The sequence below is a fragment of the Uranotaenia lowii genome, chromosome 2 (assembly GCF_029784155.1).
Source record: "Uranotaenia lowii strain MFRU-FL chromosome 2, ASM2978415v1, whole genome shotgun sequence".
Classification (NCBI taxonomy): Eukaryota; Metazoa; Arthropoda; class Insecta; order Diptera; family Culicidae; genus Uranotaenia; species Uranotaenia lowii.
The window spans coordinates 11,035,073-11,045,156 of NC_073692.1; the positions used below are offsets into that span (position 1 = coordinate 11,035,073).

At 34.4% G+C, this 10,084-nt stretch overlaps 1 long non-coding RNA gene across 1 annotated transcript; it reads right to left on the reverse strand.

Moving 5' to 3' along the window:
- Window positions 1-8,446: 8,446 nt before the first annotated feature.
- LOC129744237 (uncharacterized) lies at window positions 8,447-9,011 on the reverse strand. Its single transcript, XR_008736861.1, has 3 exons — window positions 8,961-9,011; window positions 8,822-8,882; window positions 8,447-8,752 (listed from the first exon to the last, which is right to left on the reverse strand). It is a non-coding gene; the product is annotated as an uncharacterized LOC129744237 (long non-coding RNA).
- Window positions 9,012-10,084: the final 1,073 nt, after the last annotated feature.

Genomic DNA, 10,084 nt, shown 5'->3' on the forward strand with positions numbered 1-10,084 from the left:
CTTTGCATAGAGATAGGCAATGTCGACACTAGATATCATTGCTTTACAATTTTTTGAAATCATAATTTCATCATGATAGCCAATCCATTTCCTTTGTTAATCTTTTCGTGACAACCTGAAATTCTTCAGAACAATTATCTTACCGCTTTAAATTCGGTTTAATATTATTGATAAAAATGTAACTCGGATATAAAAAAAAATGGAAGTTTCCTGGTCTTGAACGTAAGAAGATTCACAATTTAATAGCTTCAAATAATTGCTTTTGGTTTTGCTGCTTTCATGATATATCTATATGAATAGCTTAGGGGAGAATGAGGATACTTGATCTCTGGGGATACTTGATTCCTTAGCTTTATCTCGAAACTGGAATGTCTTACAAAGATCAAATGTTCTAGAAAAATGTGCCACAAAGAACAAAATAACAATGCTTGTAGTTTAAATTTTTTTTAACAAAATGATTGTTTGAGTAATTGAACTTTGTTTGAAAAATTTCACAAAATGTAACTTGAAGATCTTTTTTCATCACTTTAAAATGTTCCTTACATGGGAAAATTATGAAAAAAATATTTGTTCCAATGTATCGATCGTTCGAGCGTAAAATGAACTTCATAATGCCATATTTTCAAAGCAATGGAAAACTCTCAACTTTTTTCAGAAAAAGTTTTCTAAAATTTTGATTGTGGGTACAATTGATCCCCCTGCCAAACAGCATATTCTTCTTCTGAATTGATCGTTATGATTGCTGATTACGAAATTACTAATATTTATCCAATAACTAATATTGATCAAACAATTGTCTGAAGAATAGAGCAAAAATAATTAATTTTCTCTTAATTATAAAAAATAGGCCTTTAAGTATGCAATGTTATTAGCGTTGAGACAAAGTTATAAATTGTGAAATGAGAACAAACATGACCAAAATAGTCAATTAACATTCTATCTTGGGGTTTTGATTGATTTTTATACAATGACTAGCTGATCCCGTACGAACTTCGTTTCGCTTTAAATCATTGGTACGTCAAAATGAGTTTAGAAAATGAATTCGAAACATTCTTTCGACAATTTTGGGGAAAAAATTCAACAGTGTTTAAAGTCGCTACTATTACTATTACTTGAAATTCAAATTAAAATTTATGTGAGAGTGTTTTCTTCTCGATCGGTTGCAAAATCTAGACATTATGGTAGAAACATGTACTATTTGTTTGTGTGCACGACTCTTTTGCTTGACCTTCACACTTAAATTGGTATCAATTAACTGCCTCCAACAAAATTATTGCACAAAACACTGAACTTTCAATGAAACCCTCTTTTTCTGTCCCATGGCCCGAATTTAGATAATTGAAACCAATTTTACGTTCCTCAAAACTCCCTTGTGCCATTTTTTCTTTTAAAATTATATGTAAAATAACGTCAGGAACTTGAAAACAATGATCAGTGAATATAAACGCCCCTTTCGCCGACCTTTGACACGGAACATGCTACCTGGAGTCAATTGCTCATAGTTTATAACCCTCATCTGAACATTTTCATCTCAATCCGATGCATGATCACGACAATATCGCGAAAACAGTGAGCAACTAACATGGAAGGCCTTTTTTTGACCACGATTCAAAACTTGACACCTGAAATCAATTATCTTTTCTGTTAAACTCCCATGTGTCAATTTTCATTACAATTCTATGCTCAATCAAGAGAATATCGTAAAAACAGTGAACAGATAATAACCCCTTTCGCCGACCCTTGAGTCAAGATTTGAAACCTGAAAGCAAAAGAGCGTCCCTCAAAACTCCTATGCGGGAATTTTCATCTCAATCCAATGTAGAATAACGTCAAAATCGCAAAAAAACACTAAAGTTGGGTATGGACGACTCCTTCAGCCGACTTCTGATCCGCAAATCGATTGCTCGTCTTTCAAAACACTCATGTGCAAATTTTCATCACAATCCGGTGTATAATAACACCAATATCGCAAAAAACATTAATCAGTGAATATGGACGACCCCTTTGGCCAACCCCTGACCCTAAATTTGATAACTGTAATCGATTGCTCGTCTCTCAAAACACTCATGTGCAAATTTTCATCACAATCCAATTTAAAATAAAGCCAATATCGCAAAAACATTAATCAGTGGATATGGACGACCCCTTTTGCTGACCTCAAACCCTAAATTTGATAACTGTAATCGATTGCTCGTCTCTCAAATCTCTCATGTGCAAATTTTCATCACAATCCGATGTAAAATAACGCCAATATCGCAAAAACATAAATCAGTGGATATGGACGCCCCCTTTTTCCGACCTCAAACCCCAAATTTGATAACTGTAATCGATTGCTCGTCTCTCAAAACACTCATGTGCAAATTTTCATCACAATCCAATGTAAAATAAAGCCAATATCGCAAAAACATTAATCAGTGGATATGGACGACCCCTTTTGCCGACCTCAAACCCTAAATTTGATAACTGTAATCGATTGCTCGTCTCTCAAATCTCTCATGTGCAAATTTTCATCACAATCCGATGTAAAATAACGCCAATATCGCAAAAACATAAATCAGTGGATATGGACGCCCCCTTTTTCCGACCTCAAACCCCAAATTTGATAACTGTAATCGATTGCTCGTCTCTCAAAACACTCATGTGCAAATTTTCATCACAATCCAATGTAAAATAAAGCCAATATCGCAAAAACATTAATCAGTGGATATGGACGACCCCTTTTGCCGACCTCAAACCCTAAATTTGATAACTGTAATCGATTGCTCGTCTCTCAAAACACTCATGTGCAAATTTTCATCACAATCCGATGTAAAATAACGCCAATATCGCAAAAACATAAATCAGTGGATATGGACGACCCCTTTTGCCGACCCCTAGCCCTAAATTTGATAACTGTAATCGATTGCTCGTCTCTCAAAACACTCATGTGCAAATTTTCATCACAATCCGGTGTATAATAACGCCAATATCGCAAAAACATCAATCAGTGGATATGGACGACCCCTTTTGCCGACCTCAAACCCTAAATTTGATAACTGTTATCGATTGCTCGTCTCTCAAAACACTCATGTGCAAATTTTCATCTCAACCCGATGTATAATAACGCCAATATCGCAAAAACATAAATCAGTGGATATGGACGACCCCTTTGGCCAACCCCTGACCCTAAATTTGATAACTGTAATCGATTGTTCGTCTCTCAAAACACTCATGTGCAAATTTTCATCACAATCCGATGTAAAATAACGCCAATATCGCAAAAACATAAATCAGTGGATATGGACGACCCCTTTGCCCAACCCCTGACCCTAAATTTGATAACTATAATCGATTGCTCGTCTCTCAAAACACTCATGTGCAAATTTTCATCACAATCCGACGGAAAATAACGTCAATAACGTGAAAACAATATTTTTCTTGTATGGACGACCCCCTTCAGAAGGGGTCGTCCAAAAATCTAAAAACATTTTTCATCATTCCAGGTCCTAATGAGCATCCATGCCAAATTTCAGATCTCTAGCTCTTAAGACGGCTGAGTCTATAGAGGACAAACAAACAAACAAACAAACAAACAAACATACAGATAATTGCTTTTTATATATATAGACTAGCTGACCCGGTGTGCTTTGCTACACCTTTCAAAATCAAATGATATTTTCAAAAATTATTCAAATTTTTATTGATTTATTGGCATTACTTTAAATCAAATTATAACATAATTTATAAGCAACCGCTATAAAATGAGAGCTGCAGCTGGAATTTCTAATTGCAACACAAAGATAACTTAAACGAATATTCTAAATCTTGGTCTATAGATTTGTGTTAAAGATCTGATAATTTGAAGCTGTCTGGACGGTCTCAAATTAATCGTACGCAAACAATCTAACTTATAAAATATGGTTGTTTTTTCTTGATATGTTCTGGATTTATGCTGAAAAACTGATAAGAGAGCCCCTCCCCTGTCCTTACCTTCACCTTCTGCTGAATGGAGGTCGTGATTTTTAATAATTATACCTAATTTTTTCGTTCCCAAAAATCCGCTTATATCAAATAAAGTTCCATTAGTTGATAAGTTTTAAAGCTTTACAACAAAATTTATATGGACCCTCCTCCTTTCTTCCCCTATCTACACTGTAAAGCGTAAGGATCTATAACTTTCCATGCCATACTTGTTTCCATTTGTTGGCTTCGTTAGCATAAATTGAGAACTTATGCAAACACTATTGTATTGGGCTCAACTCCCACCTCCTATGTACCTACTCACTGAAAGGAGGATGGTGTGTCGGATAATCGTAAAATCATACCAAAATGATTTTCCATGTTAAGTTTTGTCCATTTCTCGGATTTTGTAAAAATAAAAGTTAAATGTAAGCCTCCTCTTCCCTTTCTATATTCCCAATTCTATCATCCCATTGCAAGAAAGGAATTGTTTCACATAGAAAAAGTATTTTTCGTACTCAAATACCTTTTGATGCCAAATTTGGTTTCATTTGCTCGATAAATTCTCGAGTTAAGCAAAAAAAAATATATGGAAGCTCCCCTTTCCCTCTTAATATCTTTCCGCTGAAAAAAAAAAGGTGGGGCTTCAATTTATGATAGAAACATTTCTCAAATCTAAATACCCTCATATGCCAAATATGGTTCAATTTGCTCGATCAACTCTTCAGTTATACTGAAAGTTGTAAGGGAGACCTTTCCTCCCCCTTTTCATCCACCTCTTTGAAGGAGTGAGGGATACCAAATATTCATAAAAGCATTTCTCGTACCCAAATACCGTTCCATGCCAAATTTGGTTCCATTTGCTGTTGTAGTTTTTGAGTTATGATGTAAAAATTGTATGAAACTCCCCTCCTTCTTTCCTTTCTCCCCACTGGAAGAAGGAAGGTTTCTCAAACAATCATTAGAACATGTCACGTTCCCAAATACCCGCCCATGCCAAATTTTGTTCCATTTGCTTAATTAGTTTTTGAGTTGTGTAAAAAATTATAAAATAGGCCCCTCCCCCCTTTACTTCTCCCCACTGGAAAGAGGGATGGGTCTCAAATAATCATAGAAATATTTTTCGTATCCAAATACCCTCCCATACCAAATTTGGTTCCATTTGCTTTATTAGTTTTTGAGTTATGTAAAAAAATATGAAAGAGGCCCCCTCCCCCTTTCTACAAAAAAGGGGGAGGGGTTTCAAATAATCATTGAAATATTTTTCATATCCCGATACCTTCCCGTGCCAAATTTAGTTCCAATATCTTGAATAGTTTTCGAGTTTTATGAAAAATTGTAAGGTAGCCCCCCTCCCCCCTTCCTATCACCTCACTGAAAGGAGGGAGGGGTACCTAATATTCATAGGAATATTCTTCGTACCCAAATACCACCCCATGCCAATTTTGATACCATTTGCTTGATGGGTGCTCGAGTTATGCAAAAAATTGTCTTTTGTTTGGGAGGCCCCTCCCTCCCTTATTGAAAGAGGGAGGGGTCTCACACCATAATAGGAACCTTCCCCGGTCTCCAATACCCTCACTTGCCAAGTTTCACGCAATTCGGATCAGTAGTTTCCGAGTCTATAGGGAACAGACAGACAGACAGACAGACAGACAGACAGACAGACAGACAGACAGACAGACAGACAGAAATTCATTTTTATATATATAGATTAAGGCTTCCTGAATAAAATATCAAGTCTCCTTCAATAGGGGATCAAGTCTCCCCTAACTTCAGAAAAATCGCAATTTTTTTACTCCCACGAAAATGCTTCTAGTTCATCAACGGATTCAAGTATCGTTCTAATTTTTGGAGCATAGAAACTTGAAGTTACAAGCTGTCAGAAAATGTCAAAGACGGCGAGTTGCTAAATTTTTCCAAAAAGATATGGTGAAAATAAGAAGAAGATCAAGTATCCCCACTCTCCCCTATATTTCATACTCTACACAACAAAAACAGTGTTGCGGTATTACATCAAAAACGTGCACATAACTTGAGTCGCAAATGGTACCTAAAATTACATTCTTTTGATTTATCAGCTATTCCATAAATGTTACATTGTAGACAAAATATGAAATAATGTTCTAGACGCTATCATTTAAGATAGTCCTTAGAATGTGTGATATATTTATTGTCAATATTTATTTATTTATTTATTTATTTATTATATATTTATTTATTTATTTATTTATTTATATATTTATGTCGATATTCAATAAAAAAAAACAAATTGAGCCATAAACTTTAAAGCAATTCAAAATTTAATATAATTGATCTGTTAATTTTGAATTTATTGAAATAACGTACACTACACAAAGCTCCAAGCCTGACTTTATTAAACTTTCATCAACATTTTCTGTACAGCCTTCTCCTTATCTTGAAGTAGGACTTCCGTGCTGGAGCTGTCCGAATATTGCTCTGGATCATCATAAATTTTCGGATTCAGACTTCATGTTGGAACTATCACTGTACACTTATGCTTTATTGTTCCCAAATCGATTGGTTTAAGCCACTCCATTTTTTGCAAGCCAGAGCACATTTTTTTTTTTGAAGCTATAAATGAAAAATTCACAGGAAAGATGAATAAAATAAAATACGCCCCTTATCACCCGGCTGATTTAAATCATAAAATCATCTACCGCTGATTCAAGTGGACCAAATTCTCTAAAAATAAGAAATAATAAAATGAAGCTCAAAGTAATAGTTTGGCTTAGAAATTAAATTGATTTTGGTAGTACTTACAAGCCAAACAAATACTGCTGAGTTCCATATAATCCGTTTAAAACTTTTGGAAATGAATAAAAAATTTAGACGTCAATTGAGGAAAATATTGACTATTTGATGCGATATCAAATAGAGAGTTGTAATATTACACCCACGACCCGGCAACGTTACACGATTTGTCTATGTATCGTGTGATCAACATCTTTTAAATAAGTATTGGTGCATCCCGTTTTTAAGCTTATTTTCCTCAGATTTAAGCTTTTTTTTGTCTTGAGAGCACTGAAGAAAAAAGCTTAAATCTGTCAAAAAAGGAGAAATCTGAGGGGAAATCTGAGAGATGTGCTCCATACGGTTGAAATAGAATTGCCGGCCTCTGATAACACCACACGACGTGTTCGCATTGTGAACATCGTTTTGATGTATTATTGCAACAAAAAACCCTAATACTACATCATTTCTAGAAATAACATTTTTTGAACAAGTAATTTAGGAAACTAATTCTTAGTGGCTCCAGAAAGTTTTGGAATTCCTACCCTGCTGACCTGCATGAAAATAAGTTTGTATGGAGAAAAAGTAAACCTACATACAAGTGATCCCTCAGAGAATTAAATTTGATGGAATATCCTGCGGGGACATCACAAAAATTTAGCAATAATATGCGCTAGTGTTTTTCATTCGTTTTGAAGAATTAAAAACAGAAATAAATTGATTATGCTGACTAAAAAAACTTTTCTGATTTGATCCTCATTTGATTATATACATTTTCAAATTGTACAAGGGTTCATTAAAAAATGCACAAATGCACTAGTCAGGTCGTTGTTCAATTAAACAAGTTGAAACTAGTCAAATCAGATCCAGCTCAGCCGCAGGATTTGTTTCGACCCGGTAGAAATCAATCAAAGTCAATTGGAAAGACACAGACAACTGTCAATACATTTATACTTGTTTTGACCTATTTCGACCAGACTTCATTGAACAGATTTAATGATTACTCTCTGTAAATACTTCTTTATTGTCTTTATCCGAGATGCTTAGCTGATGGTCTTTATTTAATTTATTTTGCTCAAGAAGCACAACTTGTTATGCAAACATTCTTCACTTAATAATATTCGTCGGAATTGATAAACCTTGCATTTTTTAAATCGATAAAGTGAAAATGAGTTTTTGGAATTTTTATATTCAGTTTTCCAACGGTTATTTCATGAATGTTCAATACCGATCTTAGGAAGTCTCTCTAAGAATCTTTATAAAAGGAAAATATATAAATCAGCTAAAATCATGTTTTGTTTTGAAACGAACACTAACACATACAGGATCTCAATGAAACTTGATGTTTCCTCGAAGAGATTCCTTTTTCCTACACAGCAAAAAAAGTGTTGCGATATTACATCAAAAAACGTGCACATAACTTGAGTCGCAAAAGGGCTCTAATATTACATTATTTTTATGTAGGTTGTGAACTACATCTAAACGATGTAAAACAAATAACATCACAAGACAGTAGGCAAATTCGAGCACGATGATAGTTTAGATCTTCTAATGTACCTGAATGTTTTGATAATTTCTTTTTTCTACATAAACTTGGTAATTGTTTCCGTTTTTTACTTGGAAGTCAAATTAAAGACTCCGATCTTAGATATGGATTTGCAAAAATATGAGGATCACGAAATTTAATGAGATAAAAGCTGAGCAATTATATTTAAAATTTTGGCAGGTAATTTATTTGAAAACACATATTTTTAGAGAGAACTGCCCTTTATGGGTTGTCCTGATACTCTCTGAGCGGGTTCACTAAACCTTTTAGAAGAAAGGCTTCCGTGTCACACAAATCCAGCAGAACCTGAGCTGGAACTATGAAAATCCTGTCAATATATTGCACTTGAATTTTTGATAACAGTATGAACTTCCATCCCTTACTGGGAATTTTTCATCGAAAACGAAGCAAAATCGCCAAGGCACCGTAGCAGTAAGATTTGAGCCAGTTCGAGGTTCCCAATCCTTAGGAAGAAACAGCCAGTGTGTGTTTTCCATCCGTAACAGTTACTTCCTGAAAGAATGTATTGGAAATGAGTACATTGAGGATAAACAGGTCGGCAAAAAATTATCATCTTTTCACCCGGATGGTTTCAAATCTATTTTTTTTTTCATTCACGCCGGTGTCTTTGAGCTAAATTTTTCTAGAAAGAAAAATAGAAAATCGGACCTTGTTCGAAGGTTTTGCTTATTTTTTCTGAGATATAATTGATAATACTCACCAGAAAAACAAATATTTGTGAGCCTCGCAATCCTCCATCAACTTTTTTATATGTATAACAAATCAAATGTCAATTCGGATGAACGATGACTACTCGATGCGATATTACACTGCTGGTTATGATATTACACAAAAGAACTTTCTTGCATGGTGCACATAGAAAAGATGTAGGTAATACTATAACGATTATCCAAAATAATACATCAGTTGGCTTACATCTTCATAAATTACATCGGCCAGCTTTACTTTTTTTTTTTTGCTTTGTAACTCTAAGCGTACATCTTTCGAAAATATGATGGCTAGTATCTTACAAATGCTGAAACCACCAACCCACAGAAAGTGTTCTACGTACGCCGTGATCGGGATTCAATCTCATGCCCGCTGGCGTAGAAGCTTCTCTAGACTTGAAGGCTATCCTCTACGCCACCGGCTGCGGTTTTAAAGCTTACAAATTTAACAAATTTCACAAATTTGGTTTGCTCATCATTCCCCTGCAAAAATTGCATGGCATAAAAAAAGCTGAATGAACATTTTCGAAGGAAAAATCGTTACGTAGCGATGAGCATACCTCCCCCTCTCCTATGTCACAATTCGTAACGGTCGAGGTTACTCTAAAATTCATAAATTTGAACAAAACGATCAGATGACTCGCTTTCAGAGTTAAATGTTTCAAAAATATAAGTTTTTAAATTAAAAAGTTAGAATTTATACGCAGCGAAATTTGTTTAAGGGCACAGGGAAACGCGGACTTAAAAAAAAAGTCTTTTGACTCGTAGACAAATAAAAATGTCTTTGTTTAAATTTAAAAATTTCACCCAAGTCTAAAAATACAATAATCCGATCGTATCAAAAAAAGATTTTTTGATTCAAATTAAATTTTGTTTTGTTTCAAAGACCAAATTTGCTCTGCGTGTACTAATACATAGTTAATTTAAATTCTGAAAAAAAATATCCTTGAATTTATTCTGAATCAAAACAAAGCTTAATAGACCCAAGAATAAACAAAGTCTAATAAACAGCAAAAATTAGGAATCAAGAGGCCTAAATTGAGAGCATATCAATAAATCATAATAAAAAATTTTTCTCAAAAACTACACAGTTCTAGGCGAAAACTACTTTAACATC